This window comes from Rhea americana, unplaced genomic scaffold, assembly GCF_003343005.1.
Source record: "Rhea americana isolate MKP2758 unplaced genomic scaffold, rheAme1 scaffold_96, whole genome shotgun sequence".
Lineage (NCBI taxonomy): Eukaryota > Metazoa > Chordata > Aves > Rheiformes > Rheidae > Rhea > Rhea americana.
In genome coordinates, this window is record NW_028187155.1 from 1,718,450 (window position 1) to 1,745,272 (window position 26,823).

Here is a 26,823-nt window from a genome sequence, read left to right on the forward strand (position 1 = left end):
TGCGCCGCGCGGGACCCCTCGGCCGCGTAACAATAGCGAGTGCGGTAACAATAACGAGTTGAGTAAAGCCCTGGCACCCTTTGTGCACCAGGGGAGGCCCACCCTTCCCAAACAGGTAAGTACGTAAAAATTTCCCACACTCTTACGTCACCCAGGGCTTTTCTTCTTTTTTTTTCCTCTCTTTTTTTTTTTCTTTTTTAATTTTTTCCCTCCCCTTCCAAACCGGTAAACGTTCCCCCTGCCATTGTTCAGGAGCAACCTCCACGCCCTGGGGCTGTTCGCCGGAGCGCTGCCCCAGAGCGGGAGGTGTTGCTGGAGAAAACTCCTGCATGATTGTGCTGACTGCGCTGTACCCCAAGGTGCAGTTGGCCCCGCTGGTGAAATGAGTGGTGGAGTCTTCTGCTTTCCTATATTTTTTTGTTTGTTTTGTTTGTTTCCATACCCGTGAAAGCTGCCTTTTGGGCCCAGTTCTTCAGGTGTTTCTGGAGTTGAGTTCCTGGCTGGTATCTCTCTCCCATATTAGGTGACTGCCTTTGCTTACACAAAAATTCAGGGGCTTGATGGTATCATCAAAGTTGCTGTGTCCAGTTTCCTATGCATCCACAAGACCGTGGCCCCTATGGAGAAATGTTTCTGATCTGCATGGGATTTGAGGTCTCACCTGAAAGTCCTTAGTGCTGGAAGCTGGTCTAGATTAGAGAGTTTCTCTGCTTTCTGGACCCACTTCCCTGTGTGTTTGTGCTCACATCTTCCAGGAATGATTTCTGGGCAAAATTTGAAAGAGAGCAGGGGGTTGCTGAAAGACTGAGAACTGAGTGAAGTAACATGTAGTGACTGATAAAGTATTTACAGATATCTGCGTATTAGGAAGGCAGGGGAATTCTTGGAAGTGGAGAATGGGACACACATCATTTCATTTATAATCAGCAACAGAACTTCCTTTGCACAGGAAAATGCTGGATACTGTCCTGTGCGAAGTGCATCTCTTGGCCCAACTGCTGTGTAGCACAAATAGAGCAGTGAAGTTTAGGGATACAAGGGACTTTTTTGATTTTCTACTCCACACCCTTGCGGTAGTAGGACTGGTCCAGACGAGGTTAGATGATACGCTAGAATTTGGCTTCTCTCTTGAAAATAATGTCTGCACAAGGATGAAGTATTACTATTGAAAATTTTTTCTTKGACTGTTGGCCTACTCTGTCCCCCTACCCTCAACATGACATTTCATCCTATCACTCCTAATTTTAATAGCTCTGTTATTCCTCTCTTTCAGTTGCTTAGCCTTTGTTAGCTGTTTTTTTCCCAGGCGGGACTGGCTATCAACAGGTGACCGTGTGGGTGGTGGCCGTAGGGCACCTGAGGCAGCAAGCTGCGATCCTACATGTAACCCTGCCTGGAGCTTGGTGGCAAAGTAAGCGCTGGTGCTGCCAGCGGGCCTTCAGACCTGCTGCGTGCAGACTAGGCTGTCCTCTAATGGTTGAGTGTTTCAAATGAAGTTTTCCTTTAATTGTTTTCTTCAGGAATTTTTTTTTCCACTTTCCTCTGAGTCAGCTTGTATTGGTTGTTCTTGGAAAAAGCTACCAGATCAGGTGGGCACCTGATTCAGGACGGTAGCAGCRCTAGATCCACATTGGTAAAAGTGCTGGGAACTCTCCTTGCCTCTTGATGCCCTGCTGCTCCTCGTAGACTCTCCTCCCAGCTGCTTGAGCTGTCTGTCCGCTCRTATTATGCTCCCGGGAAATCTGTCCTGCTGTCTCTAGCTCGCGGTGTTTCGCTTCGTGGTGCTTCAGACACCTTGGTGACACAACTGAGTGTAGTTTTCCAGGCCCACTGGAGCACACGGGTGCTGAGGGTCGCTGCAGGCCTTTCGGGGACATCTTGGCTAGAGAGAAGTGTCTGGTGGCAGATAGCAGGTACATGATTTTGTTGGGCCTAGGCCGTGCTGTGAAAATGACCCCCTTGTGCTGGGCGCGCTGCAGAAGTGCTCGAGCGATCTGGCAGTCAGACCCACCGCACGGGCCTTGCGTAGAGCCCCTTGGCACGTGGGCAGCGCATGGGTCCGGTGTGACCTGCTGTCCCGTAGTCCAGACGTCCTGGACAGAGAAATAYGTGGCTCTCATATTCTGCCCGGATGAAGTCCTGGATGGAAAGGGAGGCCGCGTCCAGGGAGATCAGACACGCACTAGCCAAAACGGTATCTCGTTGRTGCTTTTGTAGGCGCAGCCCTGAGCCGCAGCAGATCGCTGCTGTTTTAAACTACCAAGTGTCTTGCTGTCTAGGTCTGTCAGAGTTGCTGTACTCCAGATTTCTCCCCCGTCGTTGAACAGATGTGTCTTCAGCGTGCGAGTCTTGATTGCCAGTTATGATCGGTACTGGCTGCCACCCTTGTAAGCTGTCTTGGCAGAAAGGCTAGAACCGAACTATGATAGAAACTTCAGTTCCCGTCTCGCTGAGAAGAGATTTGTCCCTTCGGCGTCGGAGCAGGGATGCTGTGGAGTGYGCCTGGCTCTTCCAGTTCTGTATGTCCCGATCCCTTTAGTTAGTCATTGCTCAGACTRACAGCTGTCCAGTGTTTGGGGATAAAAGTATCAAGTGGTACTGTTTGGGACAATCTTGTGAAGGTAGGGCTGTTGCACGAACAGCTTCTCTAGATTGATGGGCCAACAGTGTTTTTCAGATCCAATATCCCAACAGCCACAATTAGATCTAAGAAATCTGGGTTCCTGTGCAATTTAGCTACCTAGTGTCACAAAGACTTGCAGAGCACATCAGATCTCAAAGCTGCATTTCTCTGAATCTCAGCTTTTACTGTGCTGTGCTTGTGAGAGGTAATGGGTTGCTGTCTTACTAGAATCAGGAGCCATTAATTTTCAAATAATGTAAATCCAGATTCAGTCTTGCATCACTTGCCAAAACTCTTGTTTCTCTAAGTTACATAGGAGCTGAAGTTCAGAGCTTGAACGTTGCTGTGTAACGCCTCAGAGCTTTATGCTTGAGTTTTGCAAGGCACAAAATAGTATTGGCTACAGTCTTAGTGGAGTTGAAGTGCTTTTAAATATAGGATGATCATGAATATATATTTTTAATTACAGCTTATAGTGCAAATATTAGTATGGCAGACCATGGTCAGAGCTGAGACATCTGTTACTTGATTTCAAGCCTGACTGTTGCCTTGTTTGTTGAAATTACTATTTATGTTAACGTGTAATATCTGACTGTAAAACTTAAGTGACTCCCTTCTGCTTTGTGAAGTTTGCTGTTTTCAGTAAAAAAAAATAAAAAATAAAGGGGGGGGGCAGGAAGCTGGAAAACCTGAGGAATTTTGATCAACAGGTTGGGATTGCGCCTATACAAAGGATGCATGCATTAGGAAAGGTATCACATAAGTAATGAATACTGTCGAAGGAGACTCTGTTCCTCTGCACTAATGCCTGTGAGATGTAGGCGCCACGATGGAAGTGCCTGATTCAAAATGAACAAAATACCTTTCCATGTAAGCATGTGATCGAATGTTGGAATTTATYGTGCAGAACATTGCCAAGGACAAGAATATACCCAAGTTTGGAAAGAAGACAGGACAATGCCATGAATGTCAGGTACGTTCAAAGTTACACCAGCGAATAGTAGTGGCTCTTAGAAATTTCATAAACATCTCATTGTGAAGAGGAGAACGTTTCAGACAGGTTTCTCTAAATTATCTCTTGCTGACTCTAGCTGGAGAAAAGCACTAGCCTGGGTGGATGACAAATTGTTTGCAATAAGACAGTTTCCGTGTGTCTGTGGAAACATATACCCTGAGGGTGACCACAGTAGTTTCTCTATTCGTTTGCCCATCATGGTTATGTGAACAATGCATACTTAGTGGCGTTTCGTTCCTAGTCAAGTGTCTGAAAGCCTGACCCACACAGCTCTGCGGTTCTCCTAATGAGCTCTCCCTGCCCTGGTGTGGTGCCAGACGGCACCCACGGACGTGCTGCAGTGCCTTCGTATGGCTGGCCTGTCCTGGTGCCGCGCCGGGCTGGGAGCTGCGTTTTTGCCCCAGGATGCTATCTGGTCATCTCTGCTCTTGAACCCTCTGGGCTGCTAACTGGTCATTTCTGCTCTTGAACGTGCAATTTGTGGCTGCCTAAGGTCTCGCGTGACTCCAGCAGCTTTGTTGAACCCTTCAGGTGAGGGCGAGGCTAAATGCTCATCCCTGTGGATGCATTAAGAGGTTTTAAAGAAGGTGACACGGTGACGACAAAGAAATATTCATGTGCTTTAGGTACATCTGTGCCTTTAAATACATTACTTTTTCGACATTGAGAAAGCTTCAAGAAAGCAATATGAATACAAATTCTTGTGTACGTGAACTGCCAGAAGCATGGGATTCAGCACCCGTGCTTGTTATCTATGAGCAAGAAAATGAGAATATTACCTGTTTTGGTCCTTCCTAGCCTGCTTTCTTACCCCACTAACTTCATTATTTTCCTTTGTTCTCACTCTTGTAGTAGGGTAATTCTGCTAAAAGCTAGAGAGCTTACTGGAACTGTTGCCACATTTGAAAAGCAGGCAGGAGTGGGGGAGACGGAAACCATAGCTTATCTAAGGATGTGGGTTATCTGAGGGACGGATTTGCAAGGAACAATACCTTTAAAGAGTGTGGGTTACATGTATGAAAACGTAGGTTCAATACAGTGGTTCCAGAGGAGGGATTGGAAGGAAAATGTCGCAGTCAACTTTCACATGTAAATTGAGTCTGTAAGGGACAGTGTCAGTAAACTATGAAAAGGTCTATTTTCTTTATATTTTTTTTTATTTTTTAAAACTTTTTTAGTTGGGGAGCTTTTTGTTTTGTAAAATAGAAAGAAACAGAGAAAAGAAAACAACAAATCAAACCGAAAACCACAGACCAAAAAAACCCCATAAAGTTTAAAAGCTTTTGACGGCTTATGCCTGCCCAAGAAATGGGAGTTAGCTGGGTGCAGGGCTCAGCTTTTTCTGTTCTTCCTACTTCTGGGCACGGCAAGGCAGGTAGTAAACCAAATATGAAAAAAACGCTACCTACACCTAATTGTTGTGATTAAGGTTACTGGTAAAGACACTTTGATAGAGATTCTGCCTTAATCTCAAAGAGAGTTAGTTTCGATCACGTTCTGAGCAAGTGCAAGAGCTGGCATGAAAATGATCATTTTAAGTAGCTGTCAGCATCTATATGTCATTTTAGATTGTCAGTATCTGTTGTTGGGATCTGTGGGTGACAGTGACACATGTGTGAGTCACTCATCAACACTCCCAAACTATCGCAATATGCTCGAGAAAGGAAAACAAACATCGGTGGAGTTGTGGGCTGCTGATAACCTTTTCTTAGAAAAAGATACAAGCTTTTGAGCATTAAAAACTCCTAATGAGGGCATTTTCAGTAGCCCCTGATGCCATAAAAGAACTGTGTAATACAGTGTTTTCCCAGTAGCAGCATGTTTGGGACCAGGTGGCTCCAGCTGAGGGTGGTGGTGCCCAAGGGTAGGGTGGAGTCTTCTTGGACATGCTGACCCTCTCCTTTAACCTGTGCTATCAGAAAGCTGTGGTGATGAGGAGAGGAGTGGGTAGGCAACTTGTGAAGAAAGGCCAAGGGGGGGGAGAGGCACATTTCTGTGTCTTTGGATTATGTTTGCAGTTGGCTGGAAGAGCACTTCTGTAGGGCTCTGGCCTGGTCTGGACTGGTGGATGTTTGCCTGGCGCATGCGTTCAGTCCTGGACTAGCTCCAGCTTTCCCTGCGTGAACCCCCATAAATCACTGTGTCCTCTCTAGTGCCCTTGTTTATGGAGCAGCAATCCTTATGTTATCCCAGGAGCATTTGGATGGTATGGGCTGTTCATGCCAGAGCACAGATGAGAGCCTAAGGCCCAGCAGAGAAAAAGAGGTGTTTATGGAGAGGGCTGTTTGCTGCAGCACTAATCCCAAGTCAGTATGACGCACGCCTGCACTCAGATGGCTTCATCTGCCCCAGGGGAATTTTGGAGGTAGGATACTTCATGGTCTCTGCAGGCGTCATGCCAACTTTGGTTCTGTGTGACAGCTCCTGTTAGCCCTCTTTGGGGTTTCCAAGGCTGGCTAGGTAGAAAGGATCCTGCTTCGTGCATAAAAGTGAGTTTGTGACTTGAGCATCTTCTGAGTAGGTGCCATTCAGCACTGTCTTCCTCTCTCTACTGGAGCTGCCTGGTGATGCTTCAAAGCAGGCAAACTTCTACCAAGTCTTGGATGATTGTGCCACCAGTGGAATAGTTAGTAGAAATTTAATATGGCCATTATCTCTATGTAATAAAATATCAACTAACTTGCCATAACTATCTTGTTTAATGTCTATTAAAAGCCTTGCATACTTCATTCGCTGGGTGAAATTTAATAGAAGTCTGGCTAAGCATTTATTGCTTATTTAATTTAAAAATAAGTTGATCACCACAGTTATTAACAGGCACTGAGGATTTAATTAACATTCAGTAAACTACCCTGTTAGCTCTGAATTATGCAGTCAGATCTTGTTTTTGCATCAATTTGTAACTTCCCCTCCCCACTTTTAAGCCAGTGGATGGCACTGTCAGGAGCTGCAGCTGTTTCCTCCTCTCCCTCTGTGCTCCTGATCTCTATTCCAGCTGAAGAGCATCAGCCAGGGCTCTACAGCTGGGGATCATAATACTGCTGAGTAACTTGAGTCTTGCTCCTCTTGGTGGCCTCCCTGGTGGTCTGGCCAATTTGGTAGAGGCAAGAAGAATGGAGGAGGCGGATAGATCATGCCAGAGACTTTTAAGGGGAGTTGTGGCTGCGGAGCCTGATGGGGTGGATATGGCTGCTTTGCACAAGGAGGCAGAAGCAGTCCAATTTGAAGCCTTAGTTATGCATAGCAGAGAAAACTTAAAATACATCCTCCTGGGCTCTCTCAGCAAGGTAGCTGGCAGCATGAAACTCTTGTCTGTGCGTTTTTTGAAGAGAAGGCTGGAGTGTTTCACAGGTGACTTGCAGCCAGTCCTGCTGCGGTTCCTGTGTTAATGGTACCCCCACTGCTGTGGTTTATATCTCAGTAATGTGCCTGTGCATCTTTGATGTGCTGCATGCACTTACCCAGAGGAACTCTGTGTTTCAGCAGTTTATTACCTCACCTTAACAACTTGAATTACTCCACTTAATGAAGCAAGCTTGAATGAAAGTGAGGGTTTTCCCAGACAGTGCGCTACGCGTGGTGGCTGGGTTGGGAGAGTGATTGGATTAGCAGATGATAAGTGGTTGTAACTCCAGCTGCTGCATCTTCCCTGCCTTACTAGCTCCAGCATCAGCAGCATTTGTGTTTCAGTGCAGCCTGAAGGCGATCAGCTGGCTTGAATTTAACACATCTCATCACTTGAGGGTAGAGACTTGATTTGCTTTTCCTGGATGTGGGCAAATCTTGGGATATACCTCAAACTACTACTGTGGCCAAGATGAGCCTTTAAGCTGGATTTCCCCAGAGAAACAGATAGTGATTGCAGAAGCCATGTGGCAGTTCTGTAGTTAATTATGAGCAACTTGGTTAAGATAATAWTATTAAAATTGCAAGGTCCAAGTGCTCTGAAGTTACTAAATGCCAGAATGAAGGTTATTGATGAAACCTTAATTTGCCCCCCCTGCAAGTGGGTGTTATGATATAGCCACTTAATTGCTAGAGCACCTACTCTTTGTACACAGAATGGAAAGTAATACTTAATGAGCAGCTATTCATTTTTTTTTGTGTGTGTGTGTGTGCAGTGTCTAGCCCCAGGCCTTATTTACTACATACTATTCGAACTGAGGACTGAATACAGAATTAATAATTTCCTTTTGTGYGTTTCTGGGGTGCTCTTTCCTCTTTCATTGGAGCACTTTGCAAGTCTGGATCACTTTATTTTTGTAGTGCCCTCCCAAGGTGAAGTAAAATTATTCTTTCTGTTTTACTGTTGGGACACTGAGGCTTGGACAGAAGTAAAGTTGGGAGTTTCATGTCATCCCTCATTGAAATCCGGGAGAAAAAAGCCAATTAGGCCAAGTGTGCTCTTTGGTKTGCAATCTAACTCATAATCAAATAGAGAAAAATGGTTGAAAGTATTATTTGCAATTACAGTCTGAATTTAGCATCCTTTCTACCCGATTCCGGMGCTTTCTCTGAACTGCTTATTGCAGTTATGCCTGTCTTCACAGTCAATCTCCCCATCTTTTCCACTTTTACCTGCCTTTTATACGTTATCATTGTTATCCTTGACTGTGGGACAAGGACTGTATTTATCTTGCTAGGGTATTGAGGTGCCTAGCTGAGTAGGCAGGCTGGTCTTTGTCTATGGCATTTAGAAACCAGGGCAGTTTAATGCTGTTGAATTTGAAATGTGATAGTGGAGAGGTCCAGAAAGGAACCAGAAAAATGGTTAAGGTCCAGACAATATTTATATATAACAACATATTTCAAGGACAACAGTAAGGATAGTAGAGRCTTCTTATTATCTGCTATGTACTTCCTGCTTTTCAGTGGCTTGTTTTCCTGTGTACAGTAAGACTGCTGTTTTTAGTGTAGTTTAAGCTGTCTTTAGTGTCTCGTTTTGCCTTCCCCAGCACAGTTCCATTTTGGTTCTATTTCAGAGGGTCCATTTCATACTCGGCTCAGAACAGAGCTTGGGAAACACAGCGTTAGATTTTTTCCATTTAAGGAGGGCTCRGTGAGCCTCAACATAGTAAGTCTGAAATTCAAGTGTATGAGTAATCCAGTGGAACTTGGTGCAGCTACTAGTGTGCAAGTGATTGTACTTTCTTGAACCAGAATTGTAACTTGCTTCAAATATAGACAGATAGGGAAGAAACCGGGGCAAAAGGATTAAATTATCTGGTTGGGAAAGTCCAGTTTCTTTTCTTCTGCTTTTGTTTTGCAGAACAGCAGTAGTTTCACTGCAATAAATAGGCATCATCATGCAGGGCAGATCATATTATTAATGAAGCAGACAAGTTGCAAATCTCCAAGAGTGGTAATAAGCGACGAATGGTGGGGCAGAAGTGTTTTTGAGAAGTTAGGAGTAATGTCTTGCACCTCTGTGCTACTGAAGGGATGAGTACAGTGTTCTTGGCATGTRAGGCCTCTTTCAATATCTTCCTAAGCATAAGAGAATTGGGAATGAAGCCAGAGCAGCAGGTGAACTAAAAACAATATAAATCAGCATGTCACTCCAAAGCACTCTGCCCACCCAGGTATTCAAAGTGTCTGGGTGAAAGGATGGCAGCTTATGAAGCACTTGTGTTCCTCGTTTCGTTGCTTGGCACAGCGTGTTTTACTCTGTTGTGTGGGAGAGTTGTGAACACGGGGTGTGAGAGTGCTGCTGGAAATCAATGGAGAAGTTTTTAAGGACTGAGTTGTAGAGCTTGAGTGGAAGGAGCTATGAGAACAGCTCATTTCCTTACTACACACAAGGATCAGCATAGAGTGTGTTGGTTTGTAAGTTAATCTGTCCCTAAAGTAAGCTCCCATCTCCTCACTGTGTGTACAATATAGATGTGCTGTTTTACGATTACTTTCTGGTACATGTAGGTATTAGATCTTTCTGAGGATGCAAAGCAGATGGATTGGCATAATCTCTTCTTTGCACTGCCTGATATGCCCTGGAGTGAAAAAGAGAAGACTYAGACTCCTGTGTGTTTCAACGATCATCTGTTCTGGTAGTGCCCTACCTTGTCTAGGGTCAGGCCGTATGTAGRTGTGTTGTACCACTATCAGTAGTGCTCGATTCTCTGCCCTTTGGAGTTCCCTGTGTGCRCTAACCAAAGTGCCTGCGATCTCTACACATCCATTTGCATGCATCATGGTGTTTTAGCTCTTGGGTCGTGCTGCCTTGTGCAGGAGGTTCTAGTGAAAATGATGCGATGGCTTCAGCTCTGTTGTGTTCTGGGCTGATGTCTACCTGCGTCAGCTGCTCCTTATCGCTTGARGGTAAATTGCAATGAGGCAGGGACAACTGTATGTTTTTTTTTCCAGAGGTCTTGATATATTTTTCATGTCTCAGATGATTTGATTCATACCTGATCAAGGGTGTGCCTTATTTCATGGGTGTAACTGGATGTACAAAGGTAGCTGTGTATTTTCTGAAAGTCACACTTGGATCATCTGCTTTAGTTCCAGCTGTCTTGGTGCATGTAGCTTTTAGGATGGGAATACTTTCTGCATGTTTTGGTTGTGCATGTTCTACTTGACATGTAATGGAAATGATTCCAGATGCTTTTGATCTCCAGAGCAAGACAAGGCCTATCCATCTAATCAGTAACATGAGTAATTCTGGATATGGTACTGGTATGCTTCCGGGCTCCTATTCATTCTCTTGTTCTGTTTTTGCTTCCATACGCCAGCGATAACRTTTTCATGTATTGTCTGTGCCTGTATTTGTGAACTGCAGCATCTTGGGCTGAGCCTGTCATTTGTTATGATACGTGATGGAGGGTAGTGGGTCTGCTGGAGAGTGTTGGAAGCGCTGTGAAACCAAGCAGAGTGTGCACGCTGCACTGTAGAGCAATGAGTGGGTCTGAGGAGCTCTAGCCCTGAAAGATGAAGATAAACTGGAGAATGCTGAGAGAAGAGCAGAGTGGTTGACTTGAAGACATAAAGACACTGACTATGGGGGAAGATGAAAAGGATGTAAAAAGTATGTGTTAGCAGAATGTGATGAAGATGGAGACCTGATAAGTGTTGAAGTGTATCTGCAGAGGAAAGCAGAGCAGTAGCTTCTGGCAGAACAAAGTTGTATGTCTAGGACTGCAACCTGATGCAAAGCAATTCTGAGTCATGGGAATGTAGGGCTGCTGTGGCACTGCAATCACAAGCAATTACAGCATATAATCCTTTTAAGAAACTTGCTGAGTTCCATCGGAAACCTAGTTTGGCTCTTTTGCATTCTTCCTGGGGAACTAGTGTCTCTTATGACTGTTTACTGCCGTGGTTTCTGAGCTGTGCGCTCTCCTCCATCTCGTTCCACAACACTTAGTCACAGGAGGTCTGTGTGGGAGGGAGGGACACCCAAGAGAAATATGTAACTTGATGTAAAGTCCCTTGGCCACCCAAATTCCTCATGGCAATTTTACTACGGTTTGCCTTCTTTGAGCCTGCTGGAGATCTGTGGGATGAGTCCGTGTGCCTCTGTAGCTCCAGTAGGACTCCATGGCAGAGGGAGCAGAGAGCTGGGGAAAGGTGGGCTTCTCCTGCCCAGGTCACCCTGTATGCTGTGGCTAGTGAGCAGCAGGATGACGAGCATTCACATCCATAAATAGGTCAGTCCCCTCCTTATGATAGAATTTGTGAGCACTTTATATGCATGAATTAACTAATCCTAACAGATGTTTGGCAGCCTTGTGATCCCACAAGGAAGTTAAATATCATTGTACTTTGCTAGAGAGATAGATGCCCAAGATTCAAATAGCACCTGCTAGAAGAGCACAACTAAGCTGAGGTGTGTTTGCATGGCTGTATGGGTTAAGTTTTGCACAGCATCTGCCTCTGTTAAATTTGACTGCTCTGACCACATTGGCTTGTGTTGCTTTCAGTTATGTAAGGGCCAAATTGCGGCTCCATTGAAATCAAAGATGCAGTTTCCATTAGCTTTCAAGGCGGGGGGAAGAGATTTAGCCCAGTGTTTGCACACACACTCTTTTTTAAAATCCAGTTAAAAGGAGGTAGCTGTAGATTTTGTCTGCTGCCTGTCTTTTTTGTAAGCTGATGCGCCCACAGCTCTGCTAGTGGTTTGTGAAGGCATGATGTTTGTGGCTGGTGTGAACCCCTTGCTTTGCCTCCCTCTGTCCCAAAATGTGAACTTCAGCTTGCAAGACCCATGATGCTGAAGAAGCAGGTTGTTGTGGAGTCCCCAGGCTCTGCCATTTGGGATTCATTTACTGATTGTTCCATCTTCCATCCCATGATAAAGTGTGGCCCCAGCCAGCTGCCAGAGATAACATGTAAAGCACCTAAGGAATTCCACAACAGTAACTTTGTCTGTATGGAGTTTTCCGAGGTCTCAGATGATGAATATACTGCAGCATTTTTTATTAGGAGACGTTTACTCTGTACCTGGGCCGAAAGCTGCCTGACACTTTTTGCAAAGTACAGGGCAGAGGACTGCGAAGGCAGATGCTCTTTTTGCACTGACTCCTCTGTTACTGTTTATGTTCTGGGGTGAATTGCTGCCACAGCATGGTCTACAGTCTAAGAGGAGATGTGGAGGATGGGAAAAAATGAAAAATGCTTTTTGCAGAACAGCTTGCTAACTTAGTTTGACATTCTAAAAGAAAGGGAATTTGGCTAACAGTTTTCGAAGAGAAAATGGAACTRTACCATGTCACAGAAGATTGAGGTAAGGAAGGCAGCCTGTATGTGCTGCTATAGCTGCCGAAATCCATATTCATCCTCTTACTAAAATTCAGCTGCACAAGGGAAGAAAAAGGAGTGGATCCACTACATGAGGCTTGTTAGTGCACCAACAGCTAGTCTGCAAAAAGCAGCTGTGAAGAAAAACAAGCTCCTGCTGCATCTGATCTTTCTTTCTTTTCTTTCTTTCCTTTTTTTTTTCCCTTTCCTCCTGGATGCTTTGAAAGATGATCAGGATGATTTAGACATTCAGCCTTCTTGCCAAAAAGGGCCAAAGATTGTACTTGTTTCTGCTGGCTTCTATTTTRTGCTCTAGCTTGATTACTGTCCTGATTTTTCAGGGAGAGTTATAAGGCTGCTGAGCAGAGGGGGAGASAGTAGTAGGATAGTTCTGAATTACTAATATATCAAGGACTTTTCTTAGGTATTTCCTCACTCAGGTGTGTATCAGTCTGCATTAAATATGAGTCATGGCTAAGAACACCAGCGTGTGCTTCTGACTTCTCAGTTAAAGCTTCTTGAAATCTTGGAACCCTACTGGTTTTTGCTGTTCAACTCCCGTGTCCCAAGGAGAAGCCTTGCAGAACCCATCTGCAGTGGCTGCTGCCACCTGTCCCTTGTAGGCAGGTGAGCATTGGATGGTGAAGTTGGTGGCTGGCTCAAGGACATGTCGCTTGTGGTAGCTGCAGTACTGAAAGGGTATCTAGAGTCCTCCAGGAATGAGTCGGTGGTGTTATCCCACTGTAGAGATGTTTTTCCCACGTGGGACTTTGTCCTTGCTTTTTAGGGGAAGGAGTAAAGTCTGTCCATTTTATGATACAGACCTGTTGTTGTCTTATCCAGACACCTCAGGCTCTAGCAGGTTTAATCTTCCTAGGCAGTAAACATGATTTTGAAACACAAAGAAGTTAAATGATTTGCCTGGGGCCATGGTAACTTGTGGTAAGCTCAAATCTGGAGCCAGGTGTCCCATGTCTTCTGCTAACACTGAAACTGCAGACTGATCTCCCTCTCCCTCATCACTGTTAACCTACTGTGTGATTGCTTCATGTGTGCCAAGTACATGCATCTTATTCACCCTGAGCTTTCTGCTGCTGCCTGCTGCTGCTGCCTTGCCTTTTTGTCTGCGTTAGTTTAATTGACTGAGGAGCTTGCATTAGAAGCTATTCATTCCCCTGGTAACTGTGCTTGACAATCAGAAGTTATTCTTGGGGTGAGGGACTGGTACAGATTTGTTTTCCTTGGCTGTAAAGCTGTAGCCCCTAATAGTTTCTCACTAATATGAACCAGGATTGACTTGATTTACCACTAATTAAAAGCCAAAGGATATACAGTCTTATCCAAAATAATTACTCTCTTCAGTGAATAGAAGAAAACTCTRCTTGCTTCCCATTTGTTTCCAAACGCCTTGGTTTTGCTGTATTACTCCTGCATTGGCTGCCATGCTCTCAGAGGGCACTGGCAACACTGGGACTTCTGCTTGCGCAAGAGAGGTGGTCCTGTTGGAAAGGGCCGGCTCCCRGCTTGCTACTGGAGCCGCTGCAAGTTCGTTGTTAGATCCTTTCTCAGCAGAAAGTTGCTTTTGGACAAAAGGGTAGATATGGCTGAAGTGTGAAGTTGTCGAAAACCGTATTAAAACGTAGTAGTTACTTTGGGGGGTGGAGGTATGTTTTTCTCAGTGGGAAGCCACTAAAAGTGACACCAGCATGTGTGTCTGTGCCCCACATACAGGGGCATCTTTGGGCTTGCCTTTTAATGGTTAGAAAACAAAACAAACAAAAAAAAAATGTTTTGACTCTGTCTGTGTGCATATTACCAGGACCTTTGAGTGCAGCTGCTGGAGTTCCTAGATAGTTTAGTTTCTAACAGTAATTGGTTTCAGATATGCGTTAACTTTGATTCATGTATTGTACTGGCCCGGTGATGTAATGAAAGGCGTCCTCTCTCTTCCCTCTGTTTACTTGACTTCGGCACTTGTCGTGGATCTGTCGTCGTAGGAGCTGAGGTCTGCGTGAGATCTGCAGCGTAGCCACGCAGCTGCTTGCAAAATGGCTGAAGGAGTGCAAAGAGTTGCTCCCTTCCGCTGGTCATAAGCGCTCCCCTGCTGACATGTGATAAAGATCCACGTAAGTGCTCGTGTTCAGTGCCAATCAGAGGGGCTCTCTGAAATCACTGCTGGTTTAAGGGTTGGGAATTGCCTGTTCCAAAGTGGTCAAGCTCCTGGGCGCTGAGGGCCAGAGCCCAGTGGATGCAGCGTGCCTTTAGCTCTGGGGCCTGCAAGGTGTAACAGAGGAGCTGTATTTTCTTAAACTGCCTGTTTTGCAAGGCAGTGTCTGACTGTGCCCTTAGTAACAGTATTTTTTTTTAATGCAGATTGAGTCTCTTGTTTTAATTGACTAAGAAAAAAAGAACTTGAAGAGGGTTTGAACCCATGACCTGAGATAAATAGTTTCTTACTGAATCCCCAAGCCCCTGAACCGCCCCCTCTTCTGAAAGTAGTGTAGTTTAATCAAAGGTCAGAGGTTTTGTCGTCTTTGAGAGCCTCAGAAAAAGAGGGCTGCACAAGTGAACTCTACTCTTTCCTCTGTGATTGCAGTCATTCTTGTCCCGTCAAGTTTCCATTGAGCTAGCTGTGCTTGTTTTCTGTTCCTTGGTGCTGGCTCTGTTGATCTTCTCTGGTCTCTCTGAATGCTGATAGAAGCCTGGTAATCAAGTCATCTCTGTTTCTGAAGGTTGTAACTAGAGATACGTTGGCTATAGGTAAATGGCTTCGTATGAGCCTGCTGTGAGTCTCTGAATGCAATGTGCCGATTTGCAGGCTTGATATGAAACGGTTCACGCTTGCCAGCTTTTCCCACTCAAGCCCCCACAGATGTCTCCTATTTCTAGGCTGAAAGCGAAGTGTGGTATCTCAGACACCACTGCGTGGTTATTTTTGGCAAGCGCTGGCTTGTGTTCGGTCACCACTATCTGAACTGTTGTGCTTACTCACGCAGGTACCTTTCTTCACCCCCCCCTTCTTGTCCCCCTTGCCCCCCATTTTATTCCTTCTACTTCCTTGTTGAGTGATGGTGATCAGTCACGTGGCTGTATCTTTTGTGACAAATGCAGTACTCCTCCTCCTTATTCCTTTTCTCTCCTCCTCTCCCTCCTTTCTTCTGACTCCTCAATGCAATTGCTGACTCTCCTTGAACCTAGCTGATGGCTAGTGTGGAATTGGTTTTGCTCGTTTGCGTGTTGGATGCTGGACTACTCGATGTTATGTTGAGTCACGCTTTGAGGTTGAAGGTACCAGCGTGCAAGTCACAAAGATCTTTCTGTCCCAAAGTTTCTGCAGTTGCTTTCTGTTTTTCTACTTGCTAGATTAAGGGGGAAAAAAAAAAGATTCGATAATGTAAACATTGGCTTCAGGGACAAAATTCCCACAGACAAGCTCAGTGTGGTGCAGTTGGGAGTAGGTGAGGACAGGTATGACTGTGGTGTTGTGTAGTGCAGTACTACTGTGAATCATGCCAGTGAGATGGAAGAGGGGATAAGAGATCTTCCTTGGTCTCAGTGTTTCATTCCTTTGGCATGATGTTGCACCCACACGCTGTAGCTAACATTTCAAACAAATAGCCACGTACTCTTCCAAAATAGTGCTTGGGTGCAGCAGGACTGGAGGATTTTGTGTGGTAAACTCTTGGAAGAGCATAGAGAATTACTGGTCAAGAAAACTTGGTGCTGAGTAACTATTAGATATATGGGAAGAAGCTTGATCTCTTCCCGTGAGTACCAGTGAGTTCCAGTAAGGAAGCTGAGAGATTTTTAACCGATAAACTTGCTATTCTGCAAACAGAAAGCTTCTTTCTTTTCATCAGCAAAAAGGAATGCAGTCAAAATGAACTAAATTGCACGGGACCAGAGAAACAACTTTTATAGTTGCTGTTGGTGCTACTCAAAGAAAATCCAGTATGAGTGCATTGYATATATTTGAATATATTTCTCTAGCTCAAGATAAAACAGCACAAGTGAAAGGGCTGAAGAATTTCTTATTCTTTATTTTTAAACAGGAGAGGGAAAAATGTAATAATATTTGCACTTACTGTGCTGAGAGAAGTTATGTGATAAATCTCAGTCCATTTTTACAGACAATTAATTAAGCTCCTTTGGTCGGAGGATAATCYGTAGAACTCCCTTGGAAGTCTGCGAGGCTAATTTTCTTTTACAAGACACTGATACTTGAGCTCTGAAGCTTTTGCCTTTGCCCTGACMAAAGCCCCACCGCAGCCCAGCTGGGAGGGCTGGAGCTTGTAGGAGCCCAGGTTGCTGAGGTAGTGGTGCATTACCGGTGCATAAAGAGGGTTGTATTCCTGGTATCTGCATCTCTGTTGCCTCTAGGAGGAGAAAATTACTCATTGACATGTAAGGGAAACACATCGAGCTGTGTGTCGTTCTGGAGGCAGATGATTACCCGATTACCCCGTTGTTGTATTGAGATGGATGGGTGTTTGACAGCTATGCCGGGGGGGTGGCATGGTCGCAGTAGTGCTGGGCGAGGGGATTAGGATCTTGTTTCCTTCCCATTGTTGTGCTATTATATAAGCTTGTTTCGCCCCCCCCCACCCGCCTGATCCGTTTTAATACTGGAGTTGTAGTGCAGCTGCCAAACCTTATTTTAGCAGTTGGTGTCAGGCTGAGGAGAGGAGGGGGAGGGCTTACATGTCCTAGTTGTGTTGCCTGGAGATGGTCGAGTGACATGGGGTTGTCAGGACAGAGATGCTGGTGTTGGGGCATGCGGGGTCAGTCTGTGCTGTCCTTTGGTAGTGGCTGGGTTGGGCTTCTTGGGTGACCTTGCAGTGCATTGGCCTCCTGTGCAATTTGGTCACGTTGAGTGGCATGTGTTGGGTCAGCAGTGACAACTGAGCAGAGCCTGACCATCTAGCTGATGTGGTGATTCCAGACACCTCTCTGTCGATCCATGCTTTGCTCACACAGAGGGGCAYCATCTTGAGAGGTTTCTCTAGTAACCTACATGCTGGAGCTGGTGAATACCTAGAAGAGGAGTTTTTTGCATTGATTCCAGCAGCCCTTGGCTCATCTCCTCCTCTGTTTTGCTCTGTGAGAGACGCACAAGACCCTTTGGAGGAGAAGAGGGGCTCACAGTCTCCCTCCCCATCCCARCGTGGAAATTGGGACCTTTGTGACAGCAGATGTGTTTCCCAGTAGCGGGGCTGAAAACCTGCATCTATCTTCTTTTCTGCCGCTTGGCTATGAGGACCAAATTCAGTGAGGGCCCTGAATTCCAGCTGAAGCCAGGGGAAATTCAGGAACTCCAACAGCATTTTTAAATGTATTTTCTGTTTGTCTCAGTCCTCATTGGTAATGGAGGTGATGGTACTTTTTTGTTCACAAAGCAGATGCATCTGCAGACATCTGTGTTCCTCCTATTTTTTGATAGGTAATAATGGCAGTTATTAGGGCTTGTCAGAATTTCTCTTTTTATATATATACATTTGGTAGATGGCTTACTCCATTCTCACAATGGAGATTTCTGCTGGAACACCAGCTTTCGTCTTGGTTCTTGTATTATAAAGGGAAAAAAAATAGTTTCTTTACTCTTCTGTTTGTGATGGTAACACAACCTTTTGTTGAAACAATAATGTTTCCATGAAAAGTAGTCCTTGGTGAGGCTGTTCTGTGCTGGCTGACTACCACGCTTCTATTTTAACCTTTGCCTCTCTGCCCCAACATAATTTTCTCTCTCTCTCTCTCTCTCTCTCTCTCTCTCTCTCTCTCTCTCTCTCTCTTTTTTTTTTTGTTGGGGGTAGGAAATGCACTTCCTCAGTCTCTTGATCCAACTGTTTGGAAAGAGGACCAGTGGTTGAAAAGGTGGAACAACCACACTGAGATAGTTCTTTTTTTTAATACATATTTGGACACSTTGATTGTCCTATCTGAAACTATTCTCTCCAGGTCTGAAACTGTGACAGTTCGCTATTAAGATATAAAAATGAGACCAATGCTCAGTCATCCTTGGAAAGGGGGGGAAAGGGTGAGACAGATGTTTCTGAAGCACACAGATTTACTGATCCTGGCTGATTGTGTTCTTTTTTAGATGTGACGATGGATTATAATGCCTTCAGAAATATGTAGCCTCCCTGAGTGAGCATGAAAGTGGGGAATCCAGCTGGCTGCCAGATATTTGCTGCTATTTTCAAACGGCCTAGACAGAGTTGGGTAAAACAGAATGCTTGAACCGCAAATGCTGTCATGTTATATAGGCTCTAAGTTTTAAAAGTTTCACTTAGATTTTTTTTTCTTTTTTAAAGTGTAAGAGAACCACCAAGGTGTCAGGGGTTTCGTTGTGGTGAGTCTTAAGCAAGCCTGGGAGATGACCTTAGATCTCAAATTCTTGCCATTTAAAACCAAAGTGGATAAAGAACATTATCCCTTATAATAAAACATCTTTCCTCCTCGTTTTCATTACTTGCATTGCTGTGATTCTAAGCATCATTAGACTGAACAAATGTGCACAAAAACACTATCCCTCCTCTAGGAGATTTCAGCCTAAATATGGTCTGATGAAGACACTGGGCTGAGAATGGGGAATGCTGAGCCCTTGATCAGCCCCTGTGACTCTGTTCCCTTGCGCTCTTAGTCACTGCTGGCCTGTTTTTCTTTGCCAAGCAGCGTTCTGTTAGTACTGCTGCTTTGTAAGACTGGCCATTACTGGGGGAAAAAAATGATTTTGTTTTTTGTATTGCAAAACATTCCYCTTTACTTGAAACTGGGACTCTGTGGTGCTCTGATACTGCGTGGGAACCTGAAAGCGAAATCAATTACCCTTCTTTGATCAAGGAGCTGGGRTGCATTCGAGTGAGGAAGTGAAACTGCCCCCCTCTTGTTTGAGGTCCCTCTGACGAGGCTTAGTGAAATGAAGACAGTAAATGTTGGGGAGGGGGAATCAAYGAAGCTGTTGAAAATCTTCTGCTTCCAGTAAACTGAGGGAGTGTGAACAGCATGAGGCTGGTAGTTTGTGCTTGAAAATACAGGGTCCAATTCTGGTGTCAGTTACAGACACGTAGCTCACAGGCAGCGCTGCTGGCAGCAATGGSGAGCTGCTGAAAGGTCACTCCAGAGCGAGACCAACAGGCTTTCTGGCATATGCATGCTGATTCCTCCCGTTCATTAGGTGCCCTTCTCTTCCAGACGTCTTTTCAGCACTATGTACACTTAACAGGGATGTGATATGGCTGGCTCTGCTGTTGGGTTCGTCCCCACTGTCACCCAGTTCTTCCAGCTGAGAGCTCACTGCAGCATGCACTGGGGTGATTCCTGGCCACAACCCCTGCGTGCTGTAGGTAGGGCTGTCTCATAGCTTCCTTGGCCTTAAATATGTCCTACCCCCCAAAATCTTTCATTTGGGCAACCGTTATATTATAACACAACAGTCTCTGTGCTGGGAAGTTGGATCCCATCCCCTTGGGGCTGCTGTGCCTGAAGGAATGCACTGGAAYGATCTCACCTCCTTCTTTTACCCCTGCCCCTTTTTTTCGTCTTTTTAATCTCAATTTATAAACTGTGGGATATACCTGGAAATCTAGTGTGACAGCAAATGATTCGTGCRTAGAAGTACACAGGGCCTGCTGGTGATCTTGCTCTTTAATTGGTGCTAATTTTACCCATTGGAGCTGATGCTGCAGGTCTGTGCTGCAACCGATCCCAGCTTTCCTTCAGAATGAAGGCTGACCCAGGAGCTTGGAACTGATAAGTCCCATTACGGCCAATTTTRGCACACRTGACTGTGGATTTGAAAAGTGCTTRGTGCTGAGTACTGAGTGGTTTCTTGCAGATCAAAACTTAGGGACAGCTCTTCTGCATGTGAAACTTGAGATTTGCTGAGTACATCTACTGCTTTACACTACCAACAAGATCTCATCTCCCAAAAAAGTAGCAGCCAATCATATTAGTCGGTGCTGTTTATATTGATAAATTTTGGAGCAGGTGCTGGCTGCTGGTGGGATTAAAAAGTGGCAGAACAGAGGAAATGCTTTTCTAGCTTTTGTTATCTTGCRTTATCTTGTTATCTGATAACTTAAAAAATATTTATTTTAGCAGTTTAATAAATGAACCTGAAAAGCACAGTGACGAGTAAGCACACACAAAGTTATTAGCCAAGGCTAGATCCTGCAAGCATTAGTGTGTGGAATAGGAAGATAGGTTAGCACCTCAGGGCAGCTATGTTCAAATGTAAAGCTACTTATATGTAAGTTGAATTTTAAGTTAGACTTGARCTCTAAATTCAGGTTTACCTATAAGAGGACTGATTTTTCTGAAGTGTGAGGTACATGCAACCTCGGACAGCTCAGATAGGAGCTGGTGATGATCAGCACTGCTGAGGATTAGATCTGGTCCAGTAGTTGAGGAACTAGCTTTAGTTTTCTGAGTTGGAAGACTTTAGCCAGCAAATAATGAATAATGGCACAGAGTGGGAAAGATATAAAAATATATATGTCAAAACCTAGCAGGCTTTTAAGTGCTTTTCATTTAAAATGAAAAGGTCAGGTTGAATGGAGTTGTCATCTGGGGACCTGTACAAGCACATGCCAATCATACAACAGCAGACCCTTGTCAATTTGTACTGATGGCTGACTCGCTGAGAGGTTGCCTGCRCTTAAAAAATGTTGACTGCAACAGTTAAAACTACAGCTTCCCTTGTAGCAGTCAGGCTGAGACATCTGTTCCACATAGGAAAGGGAATGAACTACCCCACTGTGAGGCTGCTTTCTCCCAGTTTAACCGTTGTTCATACTTGGACTGCTGCAAGTATAGCCACATCGATTTTAAAGTAGAATTCTGGATACTGGTAAGAATTTTAAGTGAGTGCAACTTTTGACCACCAAGAAAAACATGTCAGTTTACACACACACACACACACACACACACACACACACACACACACATCTGTTATGTTAGCAGTGTAATTAGCAATTACTGAAATTATTTTAATTAATAACTTTTTTTTAAGTGGGATCAGTAATTCTCATTACTTCAATTTCTAAGTGACTGCTGTAATGTTATTCTAGAGACACCTGTTTCTCTGAAGATGCTGACCATGCTTCTCTGAAAGGTGGACATCTCACAGAGATTTTAAACTGTCCATTTCTGAAAAAACCTGAACAATTTAAGAGAACTCAGAACATACTARATGATTAATTTATTGCTTTTAATTACAATTTAAATCAACAAACAGGACACCTTGCTTTATACACTTTGCTTTTGTTTTAAATTCTTTTAACTTTTTCTTAATAAAGAGTGGTTCTTACTGTTGGCAGTACAGCATCTCTAGTCAGCGTGTGAACAGATTGTWTCTGATCGTCATGTCTTTCTGGATCTTAGTAGATCTCAGCCTCTCACCTTATTTTGCTTTCACCTTGGGATTGCTTTTGTAACTTACAAGCACTTTCTCAGTTTTTCATGAGCTGTTTTTTGAATGAGCTGTTTCTTTTTTCAACTAGCTGAAAAAAATAAGTGAAGAAAATAATCTGTCAGGTTTACATTTTCAGAAAGTTCTGGTTCTTGTAGTTTCTTCAGAGACTTAGTACTTTGATTGTGATAACTGATTCTTGCTGTTTGGGTATTTGCTTTAAATTATTTTAAATGTTAGATTGCCTATTTAGATGCCTCAGGGTGCRTTAAAATAAGTGATTTGTGGTGTGCTAAGCATAAAAATGAAGACGCATGTGTGCACATTTACATATGTACAGACTTGGAAATCTCAATGTAGCTGGTGATCTGAAGTTACGGAAGTTGTACTGAGTTATGCCAGATGGGAGCTTTACTATATAGCTTTAYTATATAAAGGTGTATTACCAAAGAAACTTTCTGCAGTTATCTCTTTCAGTACTGTGATAGGAAGCTGGAATTTTTTGGTGCTATATTAAAGTAAGAACTAACCATATTTTGGCCAYTGATCATCTGTTAAGGGTGGTTCTGAACTAGAAGGGACCTGAGTTTGTAAATGTAGAATTTGGTCTACCAATAATATTTCTGTTGTGGTAGCACCTWAAAATTCCCCGTAACGATTTTTGGGGCATGTTTTATGAAACCCAAACATGGATCTTYAGGGCAGGTCTTGTGTGGGTTTCCCTGGGGACTTTAGTGGAGGCAAGACTTATATTGGAATTGATGGCAATAATCTGGTTGGTTTCTTTATTGTTAGCTCATTTGTCTTTTTCCTACTGAGCCAAAGGGGGAATGAACACGACGGAGAGGAGGCCAGTGGGGCATGCAGCAAGGAATGGGGCAGATCCTTCTTTGGGGCAGGCTGATCTCTTGTTGCCCCACATCAGCTCTGTACCACCTGAGGTGAGATCAGGCGAGGAGGGTTTGCCCAAGGATTTCCTATTATTTGCGGAGATGTGCAATACTTGCATGCTTCCCCGGTAGAGTCAGTGTTGATGAGGCTACAGGAACAGTAGTCACAAGCAGACAGCGGACAGCCAGCATGGAGGATAAACTCAGGCAGATACAGCTCAGTTAGCCACGTCTGTTAGAGTCCTGTAATAGATCTTACAAACACTTCTTGAGTTTAAACCAGATGAAAGACAAGCATGAGCCAAGGTCTCTTAAGCACAGGTTGGGTCCCAAGAATGTTTTCTTACCTGGAGCTCCCGGAGGCACTGTTATGGGTTGAACTGGGACAATGTTGGAACGAGAAGGGAATGTTTGTCCTCTTCAGGCTTTGCAGATAAGACCAAAGGGCATTTTGCCAGGATCCTGTGGGAAGGACCTAAACTATATATAACTCTCATTTTAGAATGAAAAGTAAACATGCACAACCATAATATTTGCTTGTACTTGTCTTCTCCTTGATGGATGGAGAGAAATTGCTCATTGACTGAGTTCACCACCAATAAACCCCTGCAGTTACTCATCTTCATCCCAAGCCTGTAGTGAGTGAGAAGCCAGTAATAGACCATTGCAGTCTCTGGTTGAATCTGCTCTTGTTGCACCTGAGGGTCCTGGGGACTCTTTCTGCATGCTCTGCCTGGATTTGAGCCCAACCCTATGGGAAATTAGGGCTGGGTGATGTCATAGGGACTGTGGTCTTTGTRTGGGGCTGAGCTGAGAGGGTGCAGCCTGAGTCAGGGTGGACCTCAGCATGTTCTTGTGACCTTGGCACAGTGGAGATCTCYTGCTGCTTGGGAGAGGTGAAAACCCTGTCTTCGTGCATGCTACCCCTGCTCTGCTCCCCCCCCCCCATGGTAGTATCAGGACAGATGTACAATGACAAAGGTGTCCTCATGCAGAAAGGAGCTGTCATGCTGGCTGCAAAGGGTGGGTGAAGGCCTGAGAAGGGTGGCCTGAACTGTGAGTCATCCAGCTCTCTTCTTGTGTTTTGCTATAAATTGCTTATAGACCTTATGGGCTAAAATACCTTCTTGTGAACAGTGCGGGTAGAAAAAGTGCAAAGCTGGGAGCTGAGCGTTTCTGTCATTACAGCAGCCAATGGCAATAACCATTTACTCGGAGTGATACTTTACACAGTTTTCTGTAATGGTGGGCCTGGTCCCTATGCCCTGGAGAGACAGTGGGTGAATGCAGGCAGAAGGTGTAAAGAGACAGGAGTGATTAGGTGGTGGGATGGTGGGCTTCGCAGCCAAACYGCTGCCAAAGTTTTTGCAGGAGGTGGATTTTGAGGAATCAGGGGGAAGACATACAGGGCTGAGGTAGGCTGTGAGGGGCTTGAAGGCAACAGTGGGCAAGTTCTGCTAGACATGACGGGGAAGTGGATTCGAGTGATAAATCTGAAGTGCAGTTGTGACTTCACGGCTGTGTGCTGAGCAAAGACGGCATTTGTTGTGAGCGAGATAGTTCTCGTGGGGTAGCCAGGATGTGGAGAGGACAGGGCACGGGTCGTGGGGAGAGACAGGAAGGAGTGTGCATTTCAGATGCCGTGTATGTGCATGGGCCCCAGCGGTCTATCTTGGTGTGTCATGTGCAAGCATGTCTGTTTGTCTGGCCACAGTGACTCAGTGAACCAGGATGGCTGACAGGCTGTCCCCTGTGCTGATCACAAAGTTGTTAATTCTGCCTTCRTCTTCTGGAGAGGGAAAACCAGCATCAACTGTGTCACTTTGCTTTTACTGCAGGCGTTCCCTTAAAAGAAAGGTAGAGGGAGGCTTTGAAGAATAGATGGTGTTTGCTTTACAGCTATGCTCCTGCAGGAAGGAGTGAGAAAACCCCCGAACGGGAATTTAACAGAGTACCTCCAAAAAATAGCTACGTAGAGGTGGAGGATTTAGTGAACCAGATGGTAGTGTAACTTTGCTCACAATAATGTCAAACTCTGAGCTTCAAACTTGAATTAAATGGTGTCTCCTAGCTCTCTCACTGTACTTCAGGTTGTAGAGACTAACTATACATTTACCCTGTTCTGCCACTTTGTCTCCTTTTACTTCCCTCTCCTCAGAGGCATGAATAATAATAGTTTAGTAGCTGTGGCTTGAAGAGTTAAAACTTGTCAACTGAGTTGTTGTAACTGAAAGCCTGGATTTCTCAGCCTGTGCCACTCACAAGGTAAATTTTAAACTATGGGAAAATGAGTGTGCAACACCTTATAATTCAGCTGCTGCATGGTAAATCTGTCATTTTCAGTCTTACATCCCTACCTTTAAAGATTGGCATGTTTTGTTATATTCCTAATGTGTTGCATTAAAACTCAGCATTGTGTATTGGCCTGCTTTCTGGTGGTGATGCTTGCTTTTATGGGGTGCAGAGAGTGGGGGCTGTTAAGCAAAATGGAGGCTTCTGTCTAAGAAAGCCAGAGAAGAAAATGCTGCGTTTCCCAGAAGTTGTGTGGGTTAAACTGCAAGTTTTGGAGAAGAGTTGTTGGGAGGCCCACCCGGCGTGCATCACATGGAAAACTCTCTCTCTTCACAGGGCTGGGAAAGAAATCCAAAGTCGTGACTCAGGAGGAGCCTGAGGAAGACGGAGGCCCTGCATATCTCCAAAAGTCGCCTCACCGAGTTCTTCCCACTGGGCAAAGCTGTGTAGTGCGAGAACTGGTACGTACACACATCTCGCAGGCATGAGGGGAGCTTTCTCTGAAGAATTTGTGGCTTTTCTGAGAGTAGCACTTTGTTCGTGGCTCTTTGCAAAATAAATAAATGATATTGACTCCTGAGTGTGGAGAGGGGTTGGGATTATTGGGTAATATGAGACAGAGATAGCGATTCCCTTTGGTGCTTGCACCCGGAGGTCTTGGTGGCGAAGGGCTTAGCACCTGTGAGAAGTTGTGAGTGTTCAGTTGTGACTGATTATGAATGAGGTGTTAGCTATGCTCTGTTAAGTGGTGTATGGTATCACACCCATACGTATATAGGTGATGCAAGGAGAGTATTCACAAATATATATATATATAGATACATGTTGTACAGATCTGGGCACATTGAAACAAAGATGTACAATGCTTATATAGTATATACTATATGAAGTGTATGAGCTTGGGGGTGTATATACAAAATGTCTGTATGTACTATATATGGAGATAAAAGAATGCATATGCATTCATGGTGTCGTCTTTTTTTTTTTTTTTTTTTTTTTTTTTTTTTTCTGTCTCTCTCTCTGTCTTCTGTCTCTCTGTGGAGCTGTTGCAAAGCTACCAGATCCAACCTCCTGGGGAGCCTTTCTGGCTAAGGTTTTACAAGCTGACACCTACTTTGACTGCCTGACTTTTTCTATATTTATTCCTTTGCACTCAGTCTTTGCCTTTGCCTGCAAAGTGGAACTGTCACAAGCATTTGTGTTAACTTTTGCCTGTAGARGACTTCAGCTTGCAAGTCCTAAATCTGTTCTTGTGCATACTGGGGGAGGGTGGATATGCATGTGTATTTGTGCATGTGAGCATACAAACATCTCTAGTCCTCACTTTCTGCATTATGGCTGTTTTCCATGGTCTTTCTGCCTGTGAAGCTGCAGCAGTCCTTGCGTTATGTATGTCATGCAGTTGTGCTTTCTACCTCTTYGAGACATTTTTATGAATCAAATATACAGAGCAGTTCTGCTTATGTAATGTCAGCTTATGTAATGTTATTTAAAAGAAATTACTCACGCCTGACCCAGTGGCCAAGTGGTAACAATCTGTACTTCTGTGCAGGAGGCTTGGGTTGAATTTTATTCCCAGGCCTCCAAGCTTTTATTTTCCAGGTTTAGAAGTGATGCAGGGAGAGTGACTTGTGGTACTGTGTAACAGGGAGCTCTTGGTTAGGAGATGGTTGAGTGCCAATTTCTTCTTCCCTTGGGTTCTCTCTTCTGTGCAGTTTGGGGTGAAAGATGGTCTAAAGCAGAGGCACTGAACCCTGGCTCATACATTCAAGAGTTGGACTGCAGTGATGTTGTAGCAGTCCTGCCTCCAAAAGGGAGGATGTCCTGGGGTGAATGGGCAGCCCAGCCAGACTCCTTA

The 26,823-nt window shown here is 44.5% G+C and overlaps 1 protein-coding gene across 6 annotated transcripts in view; it reads left to right on the forward strand.

Moving 5' to 3' along the window:
* The window catches only part of LPP (LIM domain containing preferred translocation partner in lipoma), a 364,090-nt gene that overhangs the window by 1,003 nt on the left and 336,264 nt on the right, over positions 1-26,823 (forward strand). For 3 of the 6 annotated variants that reach the window (XM_085325134.1, XM_085325127.1, XM_085325130.1), the window contains exons 1-2: positions 76-115; positions 25,302-25,426. The gene's annotated coding sequence lies outside the window, so the exon portion shown is untranslated. Of the gene's footprint in view, positions 1-75; positions 116-25,301; positions 25,427-26,008; positions 26,059-26,823 lie in introns of those variants that run through there. The other 3 variants (XM_085325129.1, XM_085325133.1, XM_085325128.1) reach the window with 2 other exon arrangements.